Raw genomic sequence first — 25,708 nt, 5'->3', positions numbered from 1 at the left:
TGTAAACAAAAAAAAAATGAAGCTCTGTGTGTACCAAGTTCTGTGACATAGAAATGAGTTTCTTGCCATAATTTGTGCACTTCTCATTTTTTAAACTCATTTTGCTCTTCAAAGTAGTTGTCTTCAATATATGTTCTCTTCAAAAGCTTCATTTTCAAGAAAAAAAAAAAATCGCTAAGAACTTCAAACATCTTTTGATTCAAATGGCACTTCCGTTCAGCCATTTTGTTTTTCTTAAATTTATTAAAACTGTCCGGTAGGACAGTTGTATAAGGGTTGATCGTCAAAAACTGCACGAAAAAGCGTAACGTTGAAAAACACCCAACTTTGACAATTTTTTTCTCTTTTTCTACAAAAGATAAAATTCCCAAATTTTCTTTAAAATATAGGGCAAATCCTCCTTTATAGCTGTAATTTTTTTGCAACAACCCAGATCTAATAGGTTTCGAGAAAAAAGTTGCCGAAAATGAGCAAAAACGGCTTTTTCAAAAAATGTTCTTGTTCTTGTTGTTGTTCTTGTTACCTTTTTTGTAAACAACGTACAGCCTAAACGCGCGAACCGATTTTCATGAATGAGGTGTCATTCGATTCGGAATTTTATGTAGATGTGCCTTTTGGGGGTCTCGACCCTGTACATCGAATGGGAGAGGAGTTAGCCCCCTTTATGTAAGGCCCCCTCCAAAATTATTATTACTAATTACTTTGTAAATCTTGGCCCGATTTTGATAAAATTTGGTAGGATGATAGGGTTAGGGCTCCCCTACGTAACATTAAAGCGGCGATCAGCTCTTACACTTGTTAAGGGGAAGTATAGCAATCGTTTCAAATTATCGACACGTGAACCGATTTTCATGAATGAAGTGTCATTCGAATCGAAATTTTGTACAGATTTACACTTTAAAAGTCTCGACGCCGTGCCTCATAAGGAGGGGAGTTTGCCCCACCCAAATAAGGCCGTTTCTAAAACTATTATTACCAATATTTCTATAACGCTTAGTCCGATTTTGATAAAATTCAGCTCGAATAAGTGGTTAAAGCTCCTCTACATTGCTGATGCTCTTGCACCTACTAAGAGGAAGTACTGCAATCGTTTAAATTATCAATGAGTGAACCGATTTAAATCAATGAATTGTCGTTCGATTAAAAAATCTTTGCCTCTTTGCCTAGAAGTACTGCAATCGCAGTTTATTTTTCTTACTCCTCTTAAAAGGAAGTAATGAAATCGCAGTTTAATTTTGCTATTTACGCACAAATACCTTCCTATGTTATTCAAAACGCTTTTTCAAAAAAAGGTTGTTACTGAGGATGGTTTGGGGGACCTTAACGATAATCATTCTTTAAAAAGATCTCTCTAGTGGTAGTTACGGTTCCGACTTACCATCTTATCAGGTTATAATGATAGAATTGCTTATTCCAAATTTAAAAAAATCTGTAAAGCAGAAATGTAACTTTGTAAAATAGACAAAAAGGAAAATCTATCCAAAAGTACAAAAATCTCTTTAACAAAAACTTACAGTTTAAAATGTTAAGTATAAGGGTTGATTAAACGCCAAAAGGTACACAAATCAGCAAGCACCCAACATTTCATTAATTCTTCATTAATATTTAAGTAATTTTACTGCATTAATATTCATTAATATTTTTTAGAATTTATTAGATGTCACAGACCCTTATGCTGGCCACTTCATTTATAATATTTTTTTGTTATAATTATGATAAATCACACATATGTACATGCATGTTAAAGTAGAAAAAGACAAAGTTAGAGTAGGCTACTGTCTTGAATTCGTCTTACCGAAATATTCGTGAGCATAAATATCACATAGTTATATCAAGTAGATTATTCATTTCTCAATTGTAATTTAATTTATTTCCCCTAATTTTACTTATAGTAAAATACTGGAATAATTAGCTGTCCTAAAAATATACATATCTTATTTACTTTATATTACATATTACATTTTTTTTTATAAAAAAAAAATTTTGAATTTTTTAGCCTCATAATTTTTTTTTATTTTTTATAACGTTTTTCTTTTTAACCTGTATTTAATAGTTTGATTATTATAAATAACTAGATATTACAGTCAATCTACAGTGCTACTTGAACAAATATTTTGTAGACGAAAATGGCCAGCATGAGGGTCTGTGACATCTAATAAATTCTAAAAAATATTAATGAATATTAATGCAGTAAAATTACTTAAATATTAATGAAGAATTAATGAAATGTTGGGTGCTTGCTGATTTGTGTACCTTTTGGCGTTTAATCAACCCTTATACTTAACATTTTAAACTGTAAGTTTTTGTTAAAGAGTAATTATGGTAGCATACTTAATCCCTATTAAATTTTTTGTAGTACTCAAGCATAAGCAGACAGGACAAAAGATACACCAACTGTATAACAATAACAATGTGAAAAATATTATAAATGTCAAAAGCATAACCGCTGAAGATAACCTAGTCCCTAGATCGAAGGTTTGACAAAAATAAGTTTAATGATTAAAATCTTTCTGCCTTCTAGCCTAAATAATACAACCAAGCTAAAAAAATACATTCATACTTCTAAGTTCAATTAAAAGGTTTTGTCAAATGGATATTATTGTAGAGCATGATGTGTATTCTTCGTCAAGCAAAAGAGAATCCAAATATTTATATAATTAAGTAAACAAAGTGCCTCATTCAATTGCATAGTAGGGTCACGGCATTACCATGTTTTTTACGCAAATATTCCTCTAAAGATGCAATTTTAGCGATGCTCTAAATCGAATTCTGTGGAAATATGCGCCCATAAAGTGCATGGTTCGATTTTTATTCGGCTTATTGTCGTTATTCCACACACGTTCAAAAACACCTTTGAGAAAAAAACATTTTCCTCAAAACGGATATGTCCAATGGAAAATTCGAAATCGATATTTTGGAACTATCGCAATACCTAAATATAGTAAGAGAAAGCAAAAAATGAATAAAATTATCGATTAGTGAGAGTTTGATAAAATATTTAAAGAATGTAAAAATGCACAACAAATACAACTGTTAGAAATTAAAAGAAGAGACATAGAAAGTATTCGCCTGTTTTGTCTCTCGTGTCCAAAGATTCGCGAGAACTTAGAAGACCTCCCAAGTAACTAAGTATCTATCGCACAAACTATTCATTAGTGTAGCCTCTAACTTCTAAAAAAAATAGTGTTAAATAGTAATCATAGCTATTAAGAAGTAATTAACGAAAACGTGAGTTAGTTTTTGTGGTAGATATTTTTGTTTTTTTCTTTCAACGACAGAAGTGCCAACTGTAACCTGTATACTGTAACCTTCCGTCGGAATGGCGACCGGTAATAATAAATAATAATAATAATAGAGAGATTAGGGAAGGGATTAGCTATGAGGTTAGCATACTGGACTCCCACGCGGAGGTCCCGGGTTCGAATCCAGCAGCTGACCCTTAGATTTTCTCTTCCTAGGAGCTTCTTACAGCTCACTGTCCGGTGATGGACAGTGTTGTCTGTAACGAGAGAACACTGTCCGGAGGCCGGCAGTGCACTGGAAAAAGCTCCGGGCGCTAATGACCTCAGCTGTTGATGCGCAAAAAAAAAAAAAAAAAAAAAAAAAAAAAAAAAAAAAATAATAGAGAGATTTATTAACATCAGTAATATACATTTACATAAATGTTTTTTGTTCAACTAATCTCTACTCCTTAGTCCTTAGACCGTGAGGAGGAAGAGTCTCACTATACAATACATTTTACTGTCCCTAACACAGAACAATTTATTTTTATATATAATTTCCTATTCCAGCACACAACTCAGGCTATAGCTAATCCCAGTTGAACTCCCTTACCAAACTTTCCCTAAAAAACCAAGCCTCCTGAGCGTAGCCAACCAAGGATTTAAAATCACTTCCACTTAAAAACTGTTCAAACAGTACCCTGGAGAGGTTTGAAAACCCAAACCACTTTCTCCTTATAAATCCCAAAACTGGGCAAATGGCAATAAAGTGGAAGTGATCCTCCATCTGGCCGAGATTACACAAAGAGCATCTCCAGTGATCTTCTTTCTTCCAAGGCTTGTCATTCAAATTCAACAGTCCACACCTCAGTTTAAAAATCCATTTTACATGATCTAAATTATTTTCATTGTAAAAATAATTACAATTGCCCAAGCATATTTGGCTGTAATAACTGTTGAAATTTGAATGACTTGCCCTAGCTCTTGCTCTCTCCAGCTCAACTTGCTTTACTTTCTGGGATAAACTTCTCATTTCCCCCAACCACATTTCCCTATTTTCCCAATTTAGAGCCAAGCCATAATCATTTTTTCGAGCAAGGTCTGCCCATTCTCGAAACCAGAACGTGTTACATCTAACTACCTCGTGTGCCAGAAACCTAGGAAGACGCTCATCGTCATAACTCAACACAACTTTACCAATATATCCCAAATGAAGGTTCAGGCAATATTCAAAAATACTACTTCTTTGACATTCCAGATCCAGCATGTAGTTCGGAGTGTAACTCGGTGCGCTTAGAAGCAGTTTCAAATAGAACCGTTCACATTTGTCCAATACTTCATACTGTTTAAATCCCCAAACCTGCGCACAATACGTGAGCATCGCTCGAGTAACCGTATTGAAGACTCGGGACTTGGAGTTCACTGAAATAAATTTATTTGAAATGAAACGTTTCCATACTAGATTCAAGGCTAGTTTACTGCATTTAGCTTTATTAGCAAGGTGAGCCTGGAATGCCAGCCGAGGAGTCAGCAACACCCCAAATAGTTGTACTGGTTAACCACTTCTATACGTTGATTTTTATACACCCATTTATCATCACCAGCTTGCCCTCCCTTACGAAAGACCATCATCTTGGATTTAGCCAAATTTACACGTAAATTCCACCTATCACAGTACATTTCTAGATTACAAATCATTTTTTTCATTTTAAATGCACTCGTGGAAAGGAGCACCAGGTCATCGGCATACATTAGCACATTGATATTACGCCCATTTATTTGCAGACCCTCGCCTAAATATTGCTCTAGATCATTTATAAACAGGGAGAACAGCAGAGGGCTCAAAAGACATCCTTGCTTAACACCCATCATACAATCAAAAAACGAAGAGACTCCCGTTTTACTCCATACCACCGGCGACCGGTAATATTACGAGAAATTAAACTGAAAACAAAACCAAAGTAAAGAAATCACAATGAAATGCAAAGAATCTTAATGTCAAGAACAAAGAAAAAAAATGGGAACAACAAGGTAATATAGGCATTAATAACCGGCACATTTACGGCGTAAATGAAGGAGTGGTGCGTTATGACAACATTGCCATGACAATGACAATGACCTGTAACTTTAGGCATGTAAAAATGATCATGTAGATCATAGAGGCACTCTTCATATTTATTCCTCTATCTTGATTTATGAATCAAGAATTCAAAAAAAAAAGGTTGGCAATATTAGTAAAAACGATTTTCATCATTTGGTGCAAATTTTTACAGGTTTTTATGGTTGGAATATTTTTATATTGTAATGAATTAATTCGTGACTAACTTCCTGGGCAAAGGATTGGTCAAACACAACCTTGTAAAGGAATCGTTCACCTATTAACTGTGACAATGAACTCCCTTCAGATTCAAGCACACCTTTATCAAAAAAACGCTCAAAAGAACCTAGGATCTATACCACAAAATCATCATAAATGAATGGTAACATCAAGGAAAAGATAAATTAATCAGGAAAATTTAATCCTTGCGCTTATAGGTAGGTAGGTATTAAAGAGACATGTTCTTGCGGTGAATGAGAAGACGGCGCAACTATTCCCGAAGGCTAAAGGACCATCCTGCCCCCCCCACACAATAGACCAAGGGGACTCCACCATCGTCCCTGCTTTACCACAACCACCACGAAACCTTTCCTCAACTCGTGAACCTGGAGACAGAACTCCAGCGGGCTGATTCACGATCCTGTGGTACCATTTATTTGAGACTGTGTCTCCTATTTTAAGGCCTAGAATGGTCACTGGCCCAGCCATGCCCAGCTCATGACTTACGGTTTCTCTGACACCCTCCTGGTGTCAGCTTGGGCTTACTACACCATTCCAGGTGTGACGGTTTTCCGTACACGTCCCCTATTAGTCGCCTCTTACGACACAGGCAGGGGATACCGTGGGACTGTCCCACACGCAGGGTATTAAAGAGACATGTTCTTGTGGAGACTTAGAAGGTGGCGTATCTATTCTCGAAGGCAAACCAACTACCCTCCTCCCACACAATAGATCATAGGGACTCTACCATCATCATTGCAATACCTCGACCACCACGAAACCTTTCCTCAACTCGTGAGCTTGGAGACAGAACTCCAGCGGGCTGATTCACGATCCCATGGTGCCATTTAATAGTTGTTGGTTGTTTAATAGTTTAATAGTGGTGTTTAATAGTTGTTGGATGTCTCCTACTTAAAGGCCTAGTCACTGGCCCAGTCATGTATAACATGACCTACGGTTTTTCCGCACCCTCCTGGTGCCAGCTTGGACTGACCACACCATTACAGGTGAAGATAGTTTTCCGTACCAGAGGTATTAAAGAGACATTCTTCCCTTCTTACCCGTTCCTGTCCAGTACTAGGGGTTCTTTAAGGTCCGTTCCTATCCTTTGGGATATACCAGACCCCCTGTGCAAGCACAGGGGCGTTTTACAAGAGAAGGATGTCACCACCACGGAGAGGCTGATGTGCTAGGCCTCTTCGTGGCAGAATTGCCACCCAGGCACTCCCTCACTTGGCCTCCAAAGAGGCGGGTTGAGATCACGTTCAACCAGCGCATGGAGCCAACAGGCCTCACTCACAAATCGTAGAGGAGGCAATCTCTACTTTAGCTCTGGTCAGCCGCACCTTCTAGCAACAGCACTTCCATCGTCAAGCGATGGCTGGTACTCATTTGTATTCCGGTGCACCCTTCCGTCCAGTTCATGTCCGGGGACAGCGGAGCTATTGTTTAACCAACGACTACTACGAGTCCTACCTCAATCGCAAGTAATTGGGTCTGGAACTTGGCGCTTGCACCCGTAGTTCAGTACTTCACTATATTATCAATAGCAGCGTGACTGATCGCACGCCCGATGAACCTACTACTTATTATCTACTGATTTGACTGATTTTTGTTTCGTGGTGGTCGAGGTATTGCAATGATGATGGTAGAGTCCTCATGATCTATTGTATACCTCAGGGGTCAGGTATACAGTAACCTAGGAGCCAAGGACCAACATGAAATTAATCCTTGGGGGATAGGAATGAAGGAAAGGATGTGGAAGGAAAGGGGTATTCCCCAACCTGGAGGGCCAGTGGCTGTTTGCATCTCACTGAGATGGGCGATGGTAGCGCCACACACCTACGCCTAATATTAAAGAGACATGTTCTTCTGGAGACTTAGAAGGCGGCGTATCTATTCCCGAAGGCAAACCAACCATCCTCCTCCCACACAATAGATCATGGGGACTCCACCATCATCATTGCAATACCTCGACCACCACGAAACCTTTCCTCAACTAATTAAAGAGACAGGAGACATCACAAACTGTGATGAGCTATGCACAGAGCTCGGACAAAGAAGAGATTCAGCGAAGATTTGGATGGCAGTGGATAGTCGCCAGCAAAAACTCTGGAGATGACCGCTTTGATTGATTAAAGACTTCAATCTTCAATTAAGTTCATTAGTAAGAAGTTCTTTTACAGGAGCGATTTTTAAACTTTACGCAGCCTGTATTTTCCTTTATTATCCATTAACCTATATTATCCTTTATAAACTGCAACTTTGAGCAAGTTATTAGTTGCAACTTTAGTATAAAACATTTACTTTTTTACCTAGAATTATTATAATTAGAATGTAATGTTTATGATATGTTATTAACATTCCTCTTCAAAAAACAAGAAATGATTCTGAACTTCACCACATAATTAACGGCCTCCGCCATAAATGTCCAGAGGAACATTTACTAATTCTGTAGTTTTACAGAACCTCCTTAACAAGGAAAAGAGTAATTATACTTGAGTAAAAAACAAGGCAAACAAATACAAGAAAATTTTCTACATTTTTTGACAGGTAATTACAGATTTTTATTTCATTCATTTCTTTCACGTTTTATGCAAGAAAAGAAGACAGAATAGGTTTGCTTTGTTGACGAAGAATTACAGCAAAGAGGAAGCGCTCATTAAATGAGAAAAGAAGCTACAATTCCGTTACTGGAAATTATAATCATAAGAAAAGAAATAAAAGAGGAAAACAATTATTAGAAAAATCAGCAGACATATTGAAAGTACAGTTTTTCGGATGAATAAACATTGGCTGCAATTGTTAGGCTGATCAATGAGTAGTAGAACGGAACATAATTCTCCCTTTTTAAAGAACACAAATGGACTGAGAGATAGAAATAGAAAAAAAAAAAAAAACAACGTTTGAAAATGACCACTGAAAGATGTTTATCGGATGCGCAGAGAGAGAGAGGTCGATGCTGGTTAGTTTGTAGTTCTGGGTGAGAGATTTAAGGACCGCCAGATGTTCTCCTGGTGGTGGTGTGTGCATCAGGAGCACAGATAATATTGTGGGAGCACTCCTCCTGGGCAGACCAAAACTTCTAAAAGGAACTGTGCCGTAAAGACAATGTAGGCAAGTAGGTGACTAACTACTGCGACCAAATATATAAGCACGTTATGCTTCATTTAAACAAGACTATTATACCAATAAGATGCGCCTAAAGTCACACAAATATATCCAGCAGTGAATTGTAATGGACTAGACTTATACCATCCTATGTTAGGAGATAATACATTCTAGTGTAAAATAAATACAAAAAAAAAAAAAAAAAAAAAAGAATAAGTGTAAACCATATCCTAATCTTCTTATTTACACGCCCACCGTAACACAACAATACAAAAATGAGAAGATATCTAAGATCAAAAGCACTACATATAATGCTGAAAATATGCATTTTTCCTACTGTGCAGGATAACCACTTGTTTAAAATATTTCCTAACATTTTCTCAAATATTTCAGTGAGATCAGAAGTAAATGTTTAAAAGTGCAATTTGTAACCTTTGACTTCCTTATTTTAAGACAATCTACTTTAAAAATTTACCTACTGGTCCATCTAAAAGAGTTTTCAATGAATTAAACAACTTGATAAACTAACACTGTTGAGTGCTCGTGAACACGTTTTCTTGTAAAAACAGAACGTAATTTCTTATACGAAGATAAAAGGAATCCTGGAAAATGATATACCGTTTGAAAGTCTACTAGACAAGGAAACTTTTATAAAAAGTGGTCAGCACCTATGTCTGATAATGATCATGTAAGGGCCTAATGAGTTTACTTAAAAATTTCGATTACTTTTATTTTTCTAGTATTCAGGAGGAAGATTGAGGCTGTTTGGATAACGACTTATGCTTCGAAATGGTGTCCATTTTTAGAAAATTTATCTGTCTTTCTAACCGTGTCATCAAAATCGAATTCGGACTAAAACTTTCTGAGTAATAACATTTTTATTGCAAAAAAAAAGTAATGATTTTAAAAACAAAATTTAAAGTGACGTCACTCAAGAACAGTGGAAAATATGAAGATGGCCAATACGTCATTGAACTCTACTTTAGATGTACTACACACAGTTGGTCAATGTACATTACTTACTGGTTTACACTATACATTAGATAATCACAAATCTTCTTAGAAATACAATTGGGTAAGCCTTGATAAATTGTTAAGAAGATTATGATCACGAAATGGGTTTTTTTTGCAGATACAAGATTAACAACAATGAAGAGAATAGAGAAATGCAAATTTTAAGCAAGATCTGTTCAAAATGAATTACTTACGGTTGCACAAAAGTTTTATAAGAACTCGTAAAAGAAAAATTTCTACTTTTATGTTTTAAGTTTGAGATGAATATGATCAATAATTATCATTAAGCAATCGACTTGAGATTAAATAAGTGGGCTTATTCTAATTACTACCCAAAATAATTAAATAATATCATGTTAAAACTTCAGGCTACAACGGCTACAATAATTGCATACGTTTTTCCATGGTTTACGAAAAAACGGATTTAATCGAAAGTTGAATTATCTCATACTTAAAATTTGTAATTATTAATATGGAGATAATAGTGTAAGTATCGTAACAGTCGATCTGTGCTGTAAACTTCTCTACTAGACGTAAAAATCTCCAATTAATAAAAACTTTACTTGAAATCAAAACAATAAAGCACGTACAATAGAATTGTAAATAATAAACAAAATATAGGTCACACGCTTATATTTAGTAACCCCTACGGCAATAATTCCGCAATAAGTACGCTTCTTAATAAGTCTAAGATTTAATTAGCCTCTTCAAACATAGTATAGATTCACACTCATCAATCAACAACCATTCAGTGGCTACTATAATTAGGTTTCCATTCATAAATTAACTATGTATTAGGTTCATTGAGTAAATCTCAAGTCTATTTCTTAAACCAAACAAACATAACGGGACTTATTTAATTAATTATTTTGCATATATTATTTATGATTTACGTTCAGTTTAATACTTTAAAGATTTTACGCGTTAAATAGGAAATTATTTAATTTTTATCAACATTTTGCTTAATTTAGGATATAAAAAGGGATTAATTGGCCGACATACATAATCGTACATAATTGGAAGCGAGAAAGTACTCATTGGATTTTTCATGAAAACAAGGCGGTGATGTTAAATGTACACAAAATTACAGAACAAAATTACTAGCTCAAGAGATAGTATATATCCTAAAATTAAAAAATTCATTTAATCAACATGGGCAAAGAAATAGCGGATTAAAATGAACCCACAGAAATGGCAGCATGCCACGTTTACTCTCTGACGGGGCTTCTGTCCACCTGTCCTCTTCAACAGCAATCCTCTTCCTTGTACTGATCTGGTGCGCTACCTTGGGCTCTACATAGACAAACGACTCACGTGGAACCTACTCACTAGAGACAAGCAATGACGAAAAGTGGGAAATTGCTTTAAAGACTTCTTGGGCGACGCTCTAAATTGCCCATTGAACTCAAACGATTACTATACAATACTATCCTCAAATCTATGTGGACTTACGGACTAGAGCAGCGGAGTTCAGCCAAACCTACAAACATAAGGACTGTACAGACATTTCAATTAAAACTACTTCGACAGATAGCTGACGCTCCTTTCTACGGTGACTAACAACGACCTCAACATTCCCTTCATAGACCAACTTGCCAAGACAAAATACCAAAAATTCCACACTACTCTCTCGACTAGCTCTAATCCTCTTGTACTGCCTCTCGATTCCTCTGACATCCCTAATACTCCTCGCCGACTGAATCGCCAGTGGCCTCGCGACTTCCTTGAGGTCTGAAGGCCTAAACGACATTATTTTCCCATCTCTCCTCTCTCATATATGTAGAGAGTGCTACCGCTGGGTAGTTTCTCTCCTCCCGCACCAGTTCATCACTCTCTCCATATTTACTACTGTATACAATGTATACAGATTGTAAATTACAAAATAAATTTAAAAAAAAAATCAACATTCCTTACCCAAACGTTAAAGTCTCTTATTTTCAAAAGATTGACATAGAAAGTCTAGTAAATAGATTATTTGCTGTGACAAATCAATTGATTTTACGGTGATAGGCAGAAATGATCATCAATGTATTTTTTGTATAAAAAACCGTGGTCGGGTTTTATGGTGGTTGTAGGTTTAGATTATTTAGAGGGAGTTCCGCAGTTCGTATCCAGCGTTTAGCTAAGGCTGGAAACATAGTGGAGCGGCGAGCAAAGCGGTGATGATAGCGAAGAGCAAAGTGACGAAAACAAAGACAAGTTAACATACGGGACTTCGCATTGTGGGGAGCAAAGCGAACATAGAGCAACGCTACCAAGAGATAGTACAGCAACGCGTTGTGCCATGTTTGATTTCTTCGCTCTCAAGTTTCAAGGTTAAAATGGATATTGCTGCATTTATTGGTGTAGTTTGTTTTAAAGAAACCTCTGTGGGACCAAAAGGATCTTCTACATTACAATCGATTTGTGTAGGATAAGGAATGGGACAGGATTAATGGGGTTAGCATTGAAATTCGTCCTTTTCTTGATTAACATGCCTTCAACCCTGGTTAGTATGTAATTAGTTAAATGTTGAAATAGACATTTGAAAATACGCATGAAACTTGCTAGGATGCTCCCGAAGTTGTTTGTACTAATGATGGAATTCACCATGTTCATGTCTAATCCTGATTATATCATGATCACAGCAGCTCCTGATTTTAAGCTGCTGTAAATACCAAATTTTAAAGGATGAATTTTTGTATAGAAATAATTCCTCCATCATGTCCCGCCGAAAGGAGAATGCGACTAAACTCGTCACTATGTGCATGCGACTCTTTGCTCGCTGTTCGTCGGTCTCTTTGATTTGAAGCAGCTATCATCGCCGCTTCTCTATGTTTCCAGCCTTAGTCACCCAATTTGGCGTTTAGCTAGCTCTGCCTGAAAAAATGGGCGATTTCTTCTCGTTTTGCTTCCACTGGCCAAAGTAAAACACTCATGAATACAGAAATTAAATAAATATTTAATAAGTGAAAAGGCTTTAACGTGTTTAAAATTAACCAATCACATGTCTTGCATAAGAACAAACCGGAGATTTAAACCATAATTTCGGAAAAGGTTAACAATTTCCTTCAAACAAACTTCATTAAAGAAACAAAAATGAAACAAAGAAAGTCCTTTTTTTTTGACACGGGGATGAAATGAAGAATTAAAGAGGGGACAAACGGGGCCTATCTAGGACACAGTAGTGGGGAGTGCCTAATGCACTATACCAGAAGAATATAGTTGCTAACTCTTCCAGTCTTCTGAGTAACCCGTGTCTGTACATGAACAGTGCTCTGTATTTGTATTAAAAATAGTATACATCGCGCGCCGGCTTATCTACCTTCACTACAACTTTGGATATTTGTCTCTAATCTTACCATAGGCAAGTAATACTCAATTCTTTCTTATTATTTACTTATTTAAATCAAAAATTAAATGCGTACAACATTTATTGAGGAGGAAGAATTCTAATATTAGAACTACAAATTTTTGTTTTATAATAGTTCTGCTATTCATTACTCACACTGGTGGATCTCCGAGGTCTTCTACTTAATTAAATCTAATCTAGAGATTGTCCAAATCTAAAGAAGTAGGTACCTCAAGAAGTAAAGTGGTACCTCGGTTTTCGAACGACTTGACTTTCGAACAATTCGGTATTAGACCAAGAAATTCGAGATTATATTGTCCTGAAATCCGAACAAATATTTGGAACTCGAACACCCGAGCTGAGCCGAGTTGTTTTTATATTTACACTTTTAGATCTTATTTCTATATAAAAAATTAGGCCAGTAAAACGGCATATTTCTGGGGCTTAGAAACGAAATAAACTACATAGTTTACATTATTCCTTATGGGATAAATTGTTTGGGTACTCGACCAAATTGGTTCTCGACCGCACTTCCGGAACGAATTGTGGTCGAGAACCGAGATACCACTGTATACTGTTCCCACATATAGTTCCTCAAGGATTCCCTGGTGGTATCGAACAAATATTTTTTTATAATTAATTACGTATCTGTTATCATTAAATCAAGATTTATGATTATAAAATTTTCTATAAACTGTTTTGTTAAGAAGATATCGCCAAAAAAATACAAAATATTTAGTGAAAAGGCAATTGCAGTCAGCAAATTTCCTTTTAAATCAAAAATTTCAGTCATATATTCAATCGATATTAAGTAGAGTAAAGAAATTGCCTATTATTTTTGGCGGGTTTAACGTCCAACCACCAATTAGGTGTCGAGGACGGAGGCGACTACAAACATACTTTACTGTAAATTTCTTTTATTAACCATTAAATAAAATCCAAGGCCTAAGACCGGGAATCGAACCCAGTACCACAATAAATATTAGTTTTACAGGTCTCGCCTCTAATAGCTTGGCTACCGTGGCGCCTCAATCTATATTAATATTCAATAATGTCCATACTCTATCCTGAAATGAGCTGAAAAGCCTAGACGTGTCCTAATTCGCAATAAGGTACCAAGTTTATAGAATGTTGGTAGTAACAGGATGTTCGTAGGGAAGCTAAGTACCCTAAAAGGCTGTTAGGCATCCCTATAGGGTATTTTCTATTTAAATGAACTCTGATTTTAAATAATTTGATATTTAGCAGGCTTTTACTGGTATCGAAAAGGAGCAATGATTGGCTTTGTTTCAGTCGATGATCTTGATGAGAGTTGGGGAGACTGATTTGTTCTTCATTAATGTAACCAATCATGGTACAAAGTGCACTTGGTAATCAATAAGTATTAAATAACTGAAACTAAATGAAGGTTAAAACGATAAATAAGAAAAAATAAACTAAAAAATATCGTACCTAAAAATAAATGTGTGAAAGAATACAAAGAGCCAGTGCACTGTATTAAATCATAAGAATCGCCCACACCGAGTATAGTAATTTAACTTCCGTTAATAGACTAGTAATTTCCGCAACTTAACGATCGCTCCCCCTCCTACAATAAACAACAGGTGCTTGAAAAAAAATATGGACGCATAAGAATACTGCAGCAAAATAATATTTTATAATCTGTTGAGAACAATCAAAATATAAGCACTTTATAATTTCGTTGCAATGTGAATTTTTGCACACTTTTAAATGCATGATGTTCAATATATGCTTGTAAAGATTATGCAGCTTTTTTAGGGGCGTACAATTTACTGAAATGGTACTTTGGGGGTGAATAAAAATTTGAATTTAACCTTTGAAAAATGTTTCAAATGACAGTAAAGAACCTGCGAGCATGGCGCTTGCAGGTAAGGTAAAGCAGTACGGACTCAAGTTTAAAATGAATCAATAAAATAACTTTTTACACAAAAAATTGACACCTCTTAGCGATTTAACATTTTTTCTAAACACTATATTCCATCGCTCATTATTGAAAACTGAATATTTACTTCACTAAACTCAGCCAATAATTTGTTGTCCTATTATTTAGTGATTGCAAAAATAAGTTATGTGCAATTAGTTAAAAACCATTTAAAGCAAATCGTAATCATCCGTTTTTGTGTAAACTCTTTAGAAAAATAATAAATAATAATGAAGTGAAAAATCTATTCAATGAAGTTGCAGTTATCTGTTTGACTGATACCGAAAATTTATTGTTGAATCCTGCCCGAGGTACCAATAAACTACTAAATACCAAATTTCCTCACTTTACGATTTCTCATTTTAAACTATTTATGCCAAAAATACAGAAATTGGCAGGCTAGTCATTGTAGAAAACCAGTATAAACTCAAAATACAAATTTCTGCGTGAATGCATCACTTACTAGAATAGAAAAGAGAAAGTGGAAAACGGAAGTGGAATTAGACGATTTTTAAAAAAATTCTTTTTTTTTAATTAAAAAGCGTCTGAAACATTATTTTTTTAAACTTCCGGTCTCCTGAATGAGTTCTACAGGTCAATATGCTGCTAGGAAAGAAATCTAAGAGCAGACAGGACACTAACCCGGGATCTCCTCGTGGGAATCCATTACGCTAACCATATCGCCACTATTGTAATTGTTGGATTCCTTACTGTTCACAACATAATCCATAACTCACTTTTATATCATCATTAACCATATTATCGCATTAGGTACATATGCTGTAACGAGGAGAATTTTTCTTCAAATATGTATTTAATATAAGAGTTAGTTAGACGAGGTTAAGAAGTATGATTATATGTTGACAGTTTTAGTGAAATATTAATCTTTAACGACACTTTAATAATTTGAGGACTCTTCATCTTTTTGCAGCTGCAGGAGTTGAGTGAGAAAAAGATTGTCGTGAATTGAAAATTATATATAATTATAATTACATTTTACTGCTTATTTAAAGAAAATAAGTTTTAATTCGAATGATAAATAATTTATCTAATATTAAATTTTAATTTTTGGGTATTCCACCCCAAAGAAAACACTAAAGACAAGGACTCAAAAAACATTACAATTTGCTTGCACCAATATTAGACAACGATAAAAAGTGACATTAAACAACGTACTGTCGTTGATTTTAATCGTTATAGCTCGGAAGATTTGTTAATACTACTGAACGGTTTCAGATTTTCATCTGGCTTTAACTAAATTTCAGTCTCACTGAGACTTAAAATTGTACTGAACATTTTTTGTGGGTCTTATTTGTAGGGTTTTAGTTCAAATAGAAGGTTAAATTTGCTCTTTTCCCTTATAATGGCATAATATAGTATAAAAACAACAAATCTTAACACAATTTTTGCCACAACCACATCAATTTAACAACAGTAAAGACAAAAAAAACAGTAACTCTGGAATCAAGTATACATTTAAAACAATATCCTTTCCCCCACATACTTTTAGCGCAAAGAATGGGAAGAACAAGGAAGAAGATTGTGACGAATGGTTGTATGTGAGGAGGAGGAGACAACGGTAATACTGTTCGATAGTGTCCTTTTGAAATGCCTGAGCAACAGTTTCAAAGTGTAGCATGTCCTGTACTAGAGATAGATCGAAGTATTTCTGGAGTACAGGATAAAGATGGTTACTAAATAGATTCTAAAAATGGACAGTCTTCAGCGTTATTTTCGGTTATGAAAGTGTTCATTACTACAAAACTTGTAACGAGATATTTAATTTTTTTTTTGCCTTTTTTTTGGGATTGGCTTTCGCCATACAGCCAGCATCGTCTAGGTGCTTATCACTAGAATATCACTCACTCTCCATTCTTACTTATAAATACATTCGCTTCACACATTCATCCCTCTACTAAATACAACTATTTACATATACTACAACTAATGGATAGATCAGTACTCTATATTCCTGCCATCCTTATAGCTTAACCGAAATTAAAATCACATAATCTTTCTCTAATCATTTTCTTGCATTCTAATCGGCTATAACTTTTAAATACATTCATATATCATTGCTAGCTCTGCTATAGATTTAAGCACATAGTTCGTGGAGAATATTATGTCTTCGTAGCGAAATAGTGCATCTAAATACCTGTATATGTCGTCAAACATTCGTTTCCTTTCTACTACATAACGTGGACATATCATTATTAAAACTGTCCGGTAGGACAGTTGTATAAGAGTTGATCGTCAAAAACTGCACGAAAAAGCGTAATGTTGAAAAACACCCAACTTTGACAATTTTTTTTTCTTTTTCTATTAAAGATAAAATTCCCAAATTTTCTTTAAAATATAGGGCAAATCCTCCTTTATAACTGTAATTTTTTTGCAACCACCCATTATATGTTTGAAATCCTCCTCCTCATTACAATCTACGCAAATTAGGATTTAATATCTAGAAGACTGAACTATATTCTTATAAAATATAATATTCCCTTATAAATCTCAAGGTTCTAAGATTCATAATCATCAAATTAATTTATATATTTAATAATTTACTATTGTTTGAAAAACCGTATGTTATGCAGAAATGATTTTATGCGGAATATTTCCCCTATCTTACCCCAAAAACTGTACTAAAATCAATTTCTGGAAAAATTGAGCCAATAGAAGTTATACTTCTACTTGTGATCAATGAAAATACGTCGTTAAACGAAAATTGTTAGAACTAATTGTGATAAAATCTGAGAAAAGTGGAAAATCTATTCAAAAGTAAAGTTATTCTTGCTGTAGAGGGATTTTATTCCCCAAAAATGGGAATTTCAGTCACATATTTGACTCTCCTTAATAATAAACAAGAGTGTTGTAGTCCATACATTTTACTGTTTTCAACTTTTAAAGTAAAAAGTAAAGTAAAGTAATCGCCTATTTTTTCAGGCGGGGCTTTACGTCCAACTATCAATTAGGTGCCATGGACGGAGGCGACTAGCAAACATACTTTACCGTAAATTTCTTTTATTAACCTTTAAATAAAATCCAAGGCCTAAGACCGGGAATCGAACCCATTACCACAATACATATTAGCTTTACAGGGTCTCGCAAACATATTTGCTCCCCTTTAATAATAAACTAGAGTGATAAAGACCGTACATTTTACTGATTTTAACTTATAAACATAAATGGCAGCTTCTCTAAAGTACCTGAACTCGAATTTTCCTCTTTAAAGTCTAAAAAACCTATCCAAACATTTCTCAAGTCAATTCTTATAAAAAAAAAAGAGATTCAAGCAAGAATAATAGGTATTTATGGTGGGCAGTTGTACCAAACTTAAGGTTAAAAAAACCTTAGACGTGGTTTATGAAAGAAAGGTATTCAGAAGGATATATGGTCCTGTCTGTGAAGAAGGAGTTTAAAGGAGAAAAAGGAAAAATGCTGTTTTCCTTCAGCACCATTATCTTATTTCAATTTTCAATTAAGATTAAAAAATGAATATTGTAAAACTGAATAGGAACTACAGTCATTTTCACAGGAAATGTCTGAATTTGTCCTTATTTTGGAACCATTTTCGTTAAATAACAACAACAACAACAACAAAAACAATAATAATAATAATAATATACTAGATTCCCAAGCGGAGAACCCAGCTTCGAATCCAGCTGCAGGCTCTTAGATTTCCTACGAGCTTTTTACAGCTCGCTGTCCGGGGAGCCCGGAAGTGCATTGAAAAAAGTTCCGGACGCCAATGACCTCAGTTATTGATGCACCTTATATTATATATAAAAAAAAATCCAAATAATAATAAATCTACATGTATCTGTGTGTATTAGACAGTCTATGGTTTAAGAGAGAGTATATTCCAAGCTGAACTAACCAACCATAACCAACACTGCATATCTTGGACAACTGTACCAGTACCGTTGTATTTAGGACGAACTGAAAGCTACACTATAACCGCAAATATTTCACTTTATATACTTTCTTATTTCTTTCATTTTTTAGCTTTAAATAATTTATTTTTATCTCACAACATACATTAAAAATTACCATTATGGCCACATTCTACAAGAGTTTGCAGTACGCATGAAAAAGGAGTAAATATCGAGAGCGAGATCTCCTCCTCCGGAGACATCAGCCAATCCGGAGCATTTATGTTTTTATGAGACAGGGATACAGAATTCAGGGCAATTGTACGAGGGTCGTTTGAAAAGTCCGTGCAAAAATAAAAACTACTTAATTTTTTGGGGTAAACCTTTTTTATTTTTCAACATAGTCTCCTTTTAGGCTTATACACTTCGTCCAACGCTGCTCTAGTTTGTTGATTCCTTCCGAATAATAGGATTTGTCCAAGTCTGAAAAATAGCCATTCGTTTCTGCAATCACCTCCTCGTTTGAATAAAATCTTTTTCCCGCCAGCCATTTCTTCATATTGGGGAACAAATAGAAGTCCGAGGGAGCCAAGTCTGGAGAATAGGGGGGATGTGAAACGAGTTGGAACCCTATTTCCATTAATTTTGCGACCACAACTGTTGAGGTGTGAGCTGGTGCGTTGTCGTGATGGAAAAGGACTTTTTTGTGGGCCAATCGTGGGCGTTTTTCTTGCAGCTCGGCTTTCAAACGGTCCAATAACGATGAATAATATGCACCTGTAATCTTCTTCTTCTTCCTTTGGCACTACGGCCCTTGTAGGACCTTGGCCTCCTTAAGCAGATTAGACCAGCCGTCTCGATCTACTGCCTTTCTTCTCCATTGGTGTATCTGCATTTTTTGGAGGTCATCCTCCACATCTTGCAGCCAACGGAGTCGCGGTCTACCCCGCGGTCTTTTCCCCCCAGGATGCCCCTCAAAAGCCTTGCGTGGGCCTCTCCAACGATCCATTCTTTCTAGGTGCCCCAACCATCTCAGTCTTCCGATTTTAATAGTGGTCACCAAGTCTGCATCCTTATACAGCTCCTTCAGCTCGATGTTCCTTCTACATCTGAGAACTCCATTGTCAGCTATAGGTCCGTAGATAGTTCTAAGGACCTTCCTTTCCCAGCAATTTAGTCTACGCACCTGTAATAATTTTACCCTTTTCCAGATAGTCGATGAGGATTATTCCTTGCGAATCCCAAAAGACAGTCGCCATAATCTTTCCGGCCGAAGGAACGGTCTTCGCCTTTTTTGGCGCAGATTCCCCCTTGGTAACCCATTGTTTAGATCGTTCTTTGGTCTCAGGAGTGTAGTGATGTATCCATGTTTCATCCACAGTGACGAAACGACGCTTAAAGTCCTGCGGATTCTTCTGGAACAGCTGCAAACCGTCCTTGCAACACTTCACACGATTTCGTTTTTGGTCAAAGTGTGAGCAATCGCGGCACCCATCTTGTGGATAGCTTTGTCATGTCCAAATGTTGATGCAAAATATTATGTACCCGTTCATTCGAGATGCCCACAGCACTAGCAATCTCACGCACCTTCACTCTTCTGTCATCCATCACTATATCATGGATTTTATCAATGATTTCTGGAGTAGGAAACCTCAACAGGGCGTCCAGAACGTTCAGCGTCACTTGTGCCCATATGGCCACTCAGAAAATTTTTAAACCACTTATAAACTGTTCTAATCGAAGTTGCAGAGTCACCATAATGTTTATCAAGCTTCTCTTTAGTCTCCTCAGGCGTTTTGCCTTTCATAAAGTAGTGTTTAATCAACACACGAAATTCTTTTTCGTCCATTTTTTGAAAATCACTCGACTTCCTCGATTCAAACGAATGCCAAACACAAAGAAATAGACCGATCTGGCTGAAACTTGGTGTGTGTTCTTCCAAGAGATGCTACTAACTAAACATAACCTCGATACGCGCCAGTAGTGCTATCTCTCTGACTTTGCACGGACTTTTCAAACGACCCTCGTAATACAATTTTTTATTTTCGTTTCTAAAAATTCAGAAGATAAAGTCTAAAAATAATTGAAAAAGTTACCCACTGAGAAGGTTGAGGTAGGTGATTGAATTTAGAATATTGCATTAATTTGAGCTTTAAAATTGTAAAAAATAACAAATTAATCGTGAAATCGCTAAGATGTAGTTTGAATTAGAAGGCAAACTTGCTATTGTTGATGTAGAACTGTTATATTGTATTATAAGTTTTAAGTAATTTATCTGTAAGTTATCTACAATTGGTTCAATTTTAAAGAACATTCATTACTTTCGCACGAAATCTGTTACCGTATCAATAATGTTAGACCCGAATGTAAGATGGTTTCTATTAACGGAGCTGTTGCATATAATGTAGCGTAATATTTAGATAGTATTTAACATATCACTTCAAAAGTTAAATTGCACTTCTTAACAATGAATTCAGTAATCTATTAAATCATTAATAATATTTTGTTTGTATGATTAATGCACATAAACTTTCACGGTGAGGTCACATACGACACTTAATTATGCAAACTATACCAATTGCAATTAAGTGAACTTAGCAAATAACGTGTAATGATATAAAACAATAATTTAACAATTATGAAGGAAAAATGAAAGCAATAGCAGAGGTTTTACTAAAGGTTTGCCACAACCAATAACCAAATCAGCAAAAACCAAATAAAATGAGATTAAACCACAATGGGTAATATAAGATTAAGTTAGAGTCTAATTAGGAATCAATAAATCATTCTTCCAACCAATAGCAATGCCTATTAATTAGTATTTGGAAAGAATCAAACTCTCCTGATAGAGGCACTTTATCCATTCAACTGAATCCTTGCCAAGCCTCACAAACCCGTTGCAAGGAGATTTGAGAATTGAAAGTAATTGCCTATTTTTTCAAACGTTAAACCAGATTTTATTGTTGGTAAGAAGTGTAAGATGGAAGCTGATGGATTAATGGGTTAGGATAAGCAGAGTGATGATTGTGAAAGATGATTACGAATGTTGCGGTTGGAAACGGCAAAGATTTATGATGCATTATAGTTATTTGGCAAAGAATTTTCGACTTTGATGATTAGAGACGTTAGATATCGGATACTTTGTTGTCTTCTACATCTACGAGTATATGTAATATCGTCTATTTTTTCAGGCGGGCTTTACGTCCAACTACCAAATTAGGTGTCGTGGACGGAGGCGACTAGCAAAAATACTTTATTGTAAAATTTCTTTTATTAACTATTAAATAAAATCCAAGGCCTAAAGACCGGGGAATCGAACCCAGTACCACAATGCATATTATAGCTTTGCAGGTCTCGCCTCTAACCGCGGTCGGCTACCGTGGCGCCTCAGATTTGAGAATATTGGAAATACTGTAGTGGAGAGAGCAGCGGATATTTGAGAGAGCGATAAGATGTAAATTCTGTATTTGGGGACATATCATTTCAAATAATTCTCCAATTATGCAAATAGTTGTTCGAAATTCTGGCAGCCAGTCACTGATGTACTACCGCTTAAATTTCAAATTTAATAAACTAACAATTTATAAATAAAAATACAATATTTTAAAAAACTGCCAACAAATTCCAAAGAAGAAGAAGATCAAAATAAATTGAGGCTAATGGAGGTATTAAAAACAAAATTAGCTTTTAATATAAAAATAAATAAATGAAAGAAATAAAATGACGCAGGGAAAATATAGTGAAATCGATAATTAATAATTTCTCATCCGACAATTTGTAAAGTTTAAATTCTCTATAACTCGGAAATTTTACAAATTATTTGTTCTCATCAATGTTACTAGTTTCTCGATTAAAAGATGAGATTATAATAAAAATAGTGAAAGCTTCTATTTAAAGTGCGTTTTAATAACAATATACTTGATCGCCACCTGATAAGAGCAGAAACATCGTACGAGATAAATCGATTAACCAGAAATGCGATTTCACGTAACAGGGCTTGTTTTTCCAGCTTTGAATTTTTGTTTTTAACTTGGTATGTGATAAGTGTACAATTTAATGTCAAAAAACTTTTATTTGAAACATTTTCTAAGAAAAAGGAAGATTTTATGATGGTTGCTGGAGTTTGGAAAATCTGTAGCATTGATTTGATCAAATGGAAGGATCAGCTGAATTGTGGAACGCTGTGGGTAAATTCAGGATTAAGGATTTTTAATTCTTCTGCGGTAGTAGCGTGCTTTCTCCTAATTTATTATGGTTGCAACAATTAGGGCATGTGTGTTACTTGTAAGTTGGAGACCATAAGGCTGTTGAAGAGGCAAGCAAGCTCTCGTCTGCTTCACTTCTACTAGTATCACCAAAAACTATTCGATTAGCTGGAAGTAGAGCCAGTTTTGGGAATCGCTTTCGTTAAGGCAGGCTTTGGAAGCACGGTTCGTTATTGTCAAGCGATTCTGGGTGGTACTACTGATGGCAACAACAACACAAAGATTGGATGCAGGGTTGTACTAAAGCGATTTTTTGATATCTTGGTAAACCACGGTTTGCACAATCTTTCAAACAGATATAGTCGCAAAATAAGTTTAAAAAAATAAATAAATAAATAAACTGAAAAATATTTTAATATTCCTCCATCTCGCAAGGCAGGTTAGCCAAGTGGTTATCAACTGCTATCTGTATATGAGGAGGCACCTTTGAAGGCACAGTACATGCTTCACAAGTTGTGTAAAGTGCATTATTTAATAAATTAAGGAATAAGTATGATCATTTACATGAAAGATATTGATCACTTAAATATGTGGCAGGTGGTTTCCAATTTAATTGAGCGGTAATTAAACGCAACTCTCCCAAAATTACCAAATAATTATTAAACCTTCTCGTTTGTAACAGATGTAAAATTAATTTTTAACCATTTTGTGTATGCTTGAGAACATCTAAAGCTCTTAACATTTGATTTTTCTTAGAAAAATCCCTTGAAAAACGACTTATTTCCCGATATTAAGAAAAATACTAGCTTTACTGCCTTGGCAATATTTTTAGTAGAAAGGGGATGAAAAAATACATAAAAATGACCTATCGCGTGCTCTTCTTTCTCTTTGATAACAAGTTAAAAAATTGAAATATGATTAATAAATACCAGATTTTGAAATGGCCTAGCACCTTTAATTTTGAAGAAATCAAATTGCAGTTACCGGTTTCTATCATAACTTTTTATACTCTTTAAAACTGTGTATATAAAAATAGGGGTCATCTGCGAACCCTCACATTTGATCGCGCGTCAGCCGCGTATGCGGGCAGGAATCTAAAATCAAGTCACATATTCTGAAACTAGAGGTGACAGGCAACAAATTTTTCCTCTGCCATTTTTTGCTCACTTAACCGTTTAAGCGTGAAATTCACTTGAGCCGACTTAAAAAGAACACACTGTATATCAAATTTAAAATCTATGCGATTTTTAAGTTAATTTTTAAGTTACTGTGTAAACTTATTTATTGGAGAGCTCATTTTGTAAATATCACATTTTCTGACAAAGGGGGACCCAAGAACAGATATTTTTGGTGCAAAACTTAAAATCGAATAGCTGCACGATTACAATACTTACTTCTACAGGGTGTTCAGCATAAGACTGCGGTAACTTCGGGAGGCGATTCTGGGCATCATTTGCAACAAAAAATTCCATATAAACTATGGTTCGATTCGGCTCCGTTTTATAGATATTTTTAATTTTATGTTTTTTCAAGGTGTTACTACTTTTCAGCAAAACGTTGTCTATATTTCTCGAACTATTAAAGCTACAGCTATTTTAATAAGCTCATTAGAAAGAAGGTTAAATTTCCTTTTAAATAAGCAAATATGTATTCCAAAATAATAATATTAAGTATTTTATTTTGTGGCCCAAACATAAGAAATAGCAAGTTTCTAATTTTTTCCAAAAACTTTGACTTCATTTTTCTCAAAAACATTTTATATGAAAAAACTGTGCACTATTCAGGAAAAACATCTACATACGATCACCTTTCGAACGGTATACAATAAAATGGGGTTATGTTAAAAATTGATGCAGAAATCTCTGATTAATTGCAAAAAGGTGGGCCTCAAAACATCGTCGGCATTATGAAAGGAATTCTCCTACCTCAAGAATATAATTGATCAGAATCATCAAATCCAGTACGGATTTTTGCAAACATGTAAATTAATAATTATTTTATATTAAGAACTAAATTCGAAAATATAAAATTTACATATAAATAATAAAATTAAAAGAAGAAAATGGTATATGAGTTTAAATGATGTTAGGTACCAAATTCGAAAGAAAGGATTTTCGTTTAACGAGTTTAGATCTGTGTGTTATTCTTTAGATAATTAAAAAAATGTGCTAAATATGTGAATAAAACACAGATTATCTTGAACTACACAATAAACTTTTAGAACTAGGAGGTTGAGAAGAGATAACAAATAAGCCGAGAACAAGAGGTTGTAGAGAGCAAATAAATAAGCAAAAAACTTATTACTCGCTCTAATCCCCAAATTAAATAATGGTGGATGGAATACTTCACAGGACCGCCTGTACAGCTCCAAGATCGTCTTAGCGTTCGGATCACCCTATCAGGAAACATCTAGAATACTTCCGCTTAGCTTCTCCAATATTCCCATCTACGAAACCGTAGATGTATAACACATCGCGATATTCAGTATTCGAATACGTTGGCATAATGTTAGCAAAATTACAACTAAATATCTAATGAAAATGTAGACTGTCTTTTCTTCTTGTTGTATTTATTTATTTTTATAAGCCGTATTAGGATAAAACTTGTGTTTTTAACTTGGAGATTAGAGCGATAAGTAAGTTCTCGGCTTATTTGTTACCTCTTCTCAACCTCCTAGTTCCAAAAGTTTATTGTGTAG

At 35.1% G+C, this 25,708-nt stretch overlaps 2 protein-coding genes across 7 annotated transcripts in view; one reads left to right on the top strand and one right to left on the bottom strand.

The window, feature by feature from the left end:
• LOC141450929 (elongation factor-like GTPase 1) overlaps nt 1–25,708 on the bottom strand; it is a 276,104-nt gene that overhangs the window by 117,265 nt on the left and 133,131 nt on the right. The gene's annotated exons all lie outside the window — the stretch shown is intronic.
• Nucleotides 12,049–25,708, top strand: part of dsx-c73A (doublesex cognate 73A) — a 132,586-nt gene continuing 118,926 nt past the window's right edge. The window contains exon 1 of the mRNA XM_074121864.1: nt 12,049–13,009. The gene's annotated coding sequence lies outside the window, so the exon portion shown is untranslated. The remainder of the gene's footprint in view (nt 13,010–25,708) is intronic.

Source organism: Rhodnius prolixus, unplaced genomic scaffold, assembly GCF_049639745.1.
Source record: "Rhodnius prolixus isolate KJV_2025 unplaced genomic scaffold, Rpr scaffold_8, whole genome shotgun sequence".
Taxonomy (NCBI): Eukaryota; Metazoa; Arthropoda; class Insecta; order Hemiptera; family Reduviidae; genus Rhodnius; species Rhodnius prolixus.
The sequence above is the reverse complement of the archived record's forward strand: the minus strand, read 5'-3'. Positions and strand labels throughout refer to the sequence as shown.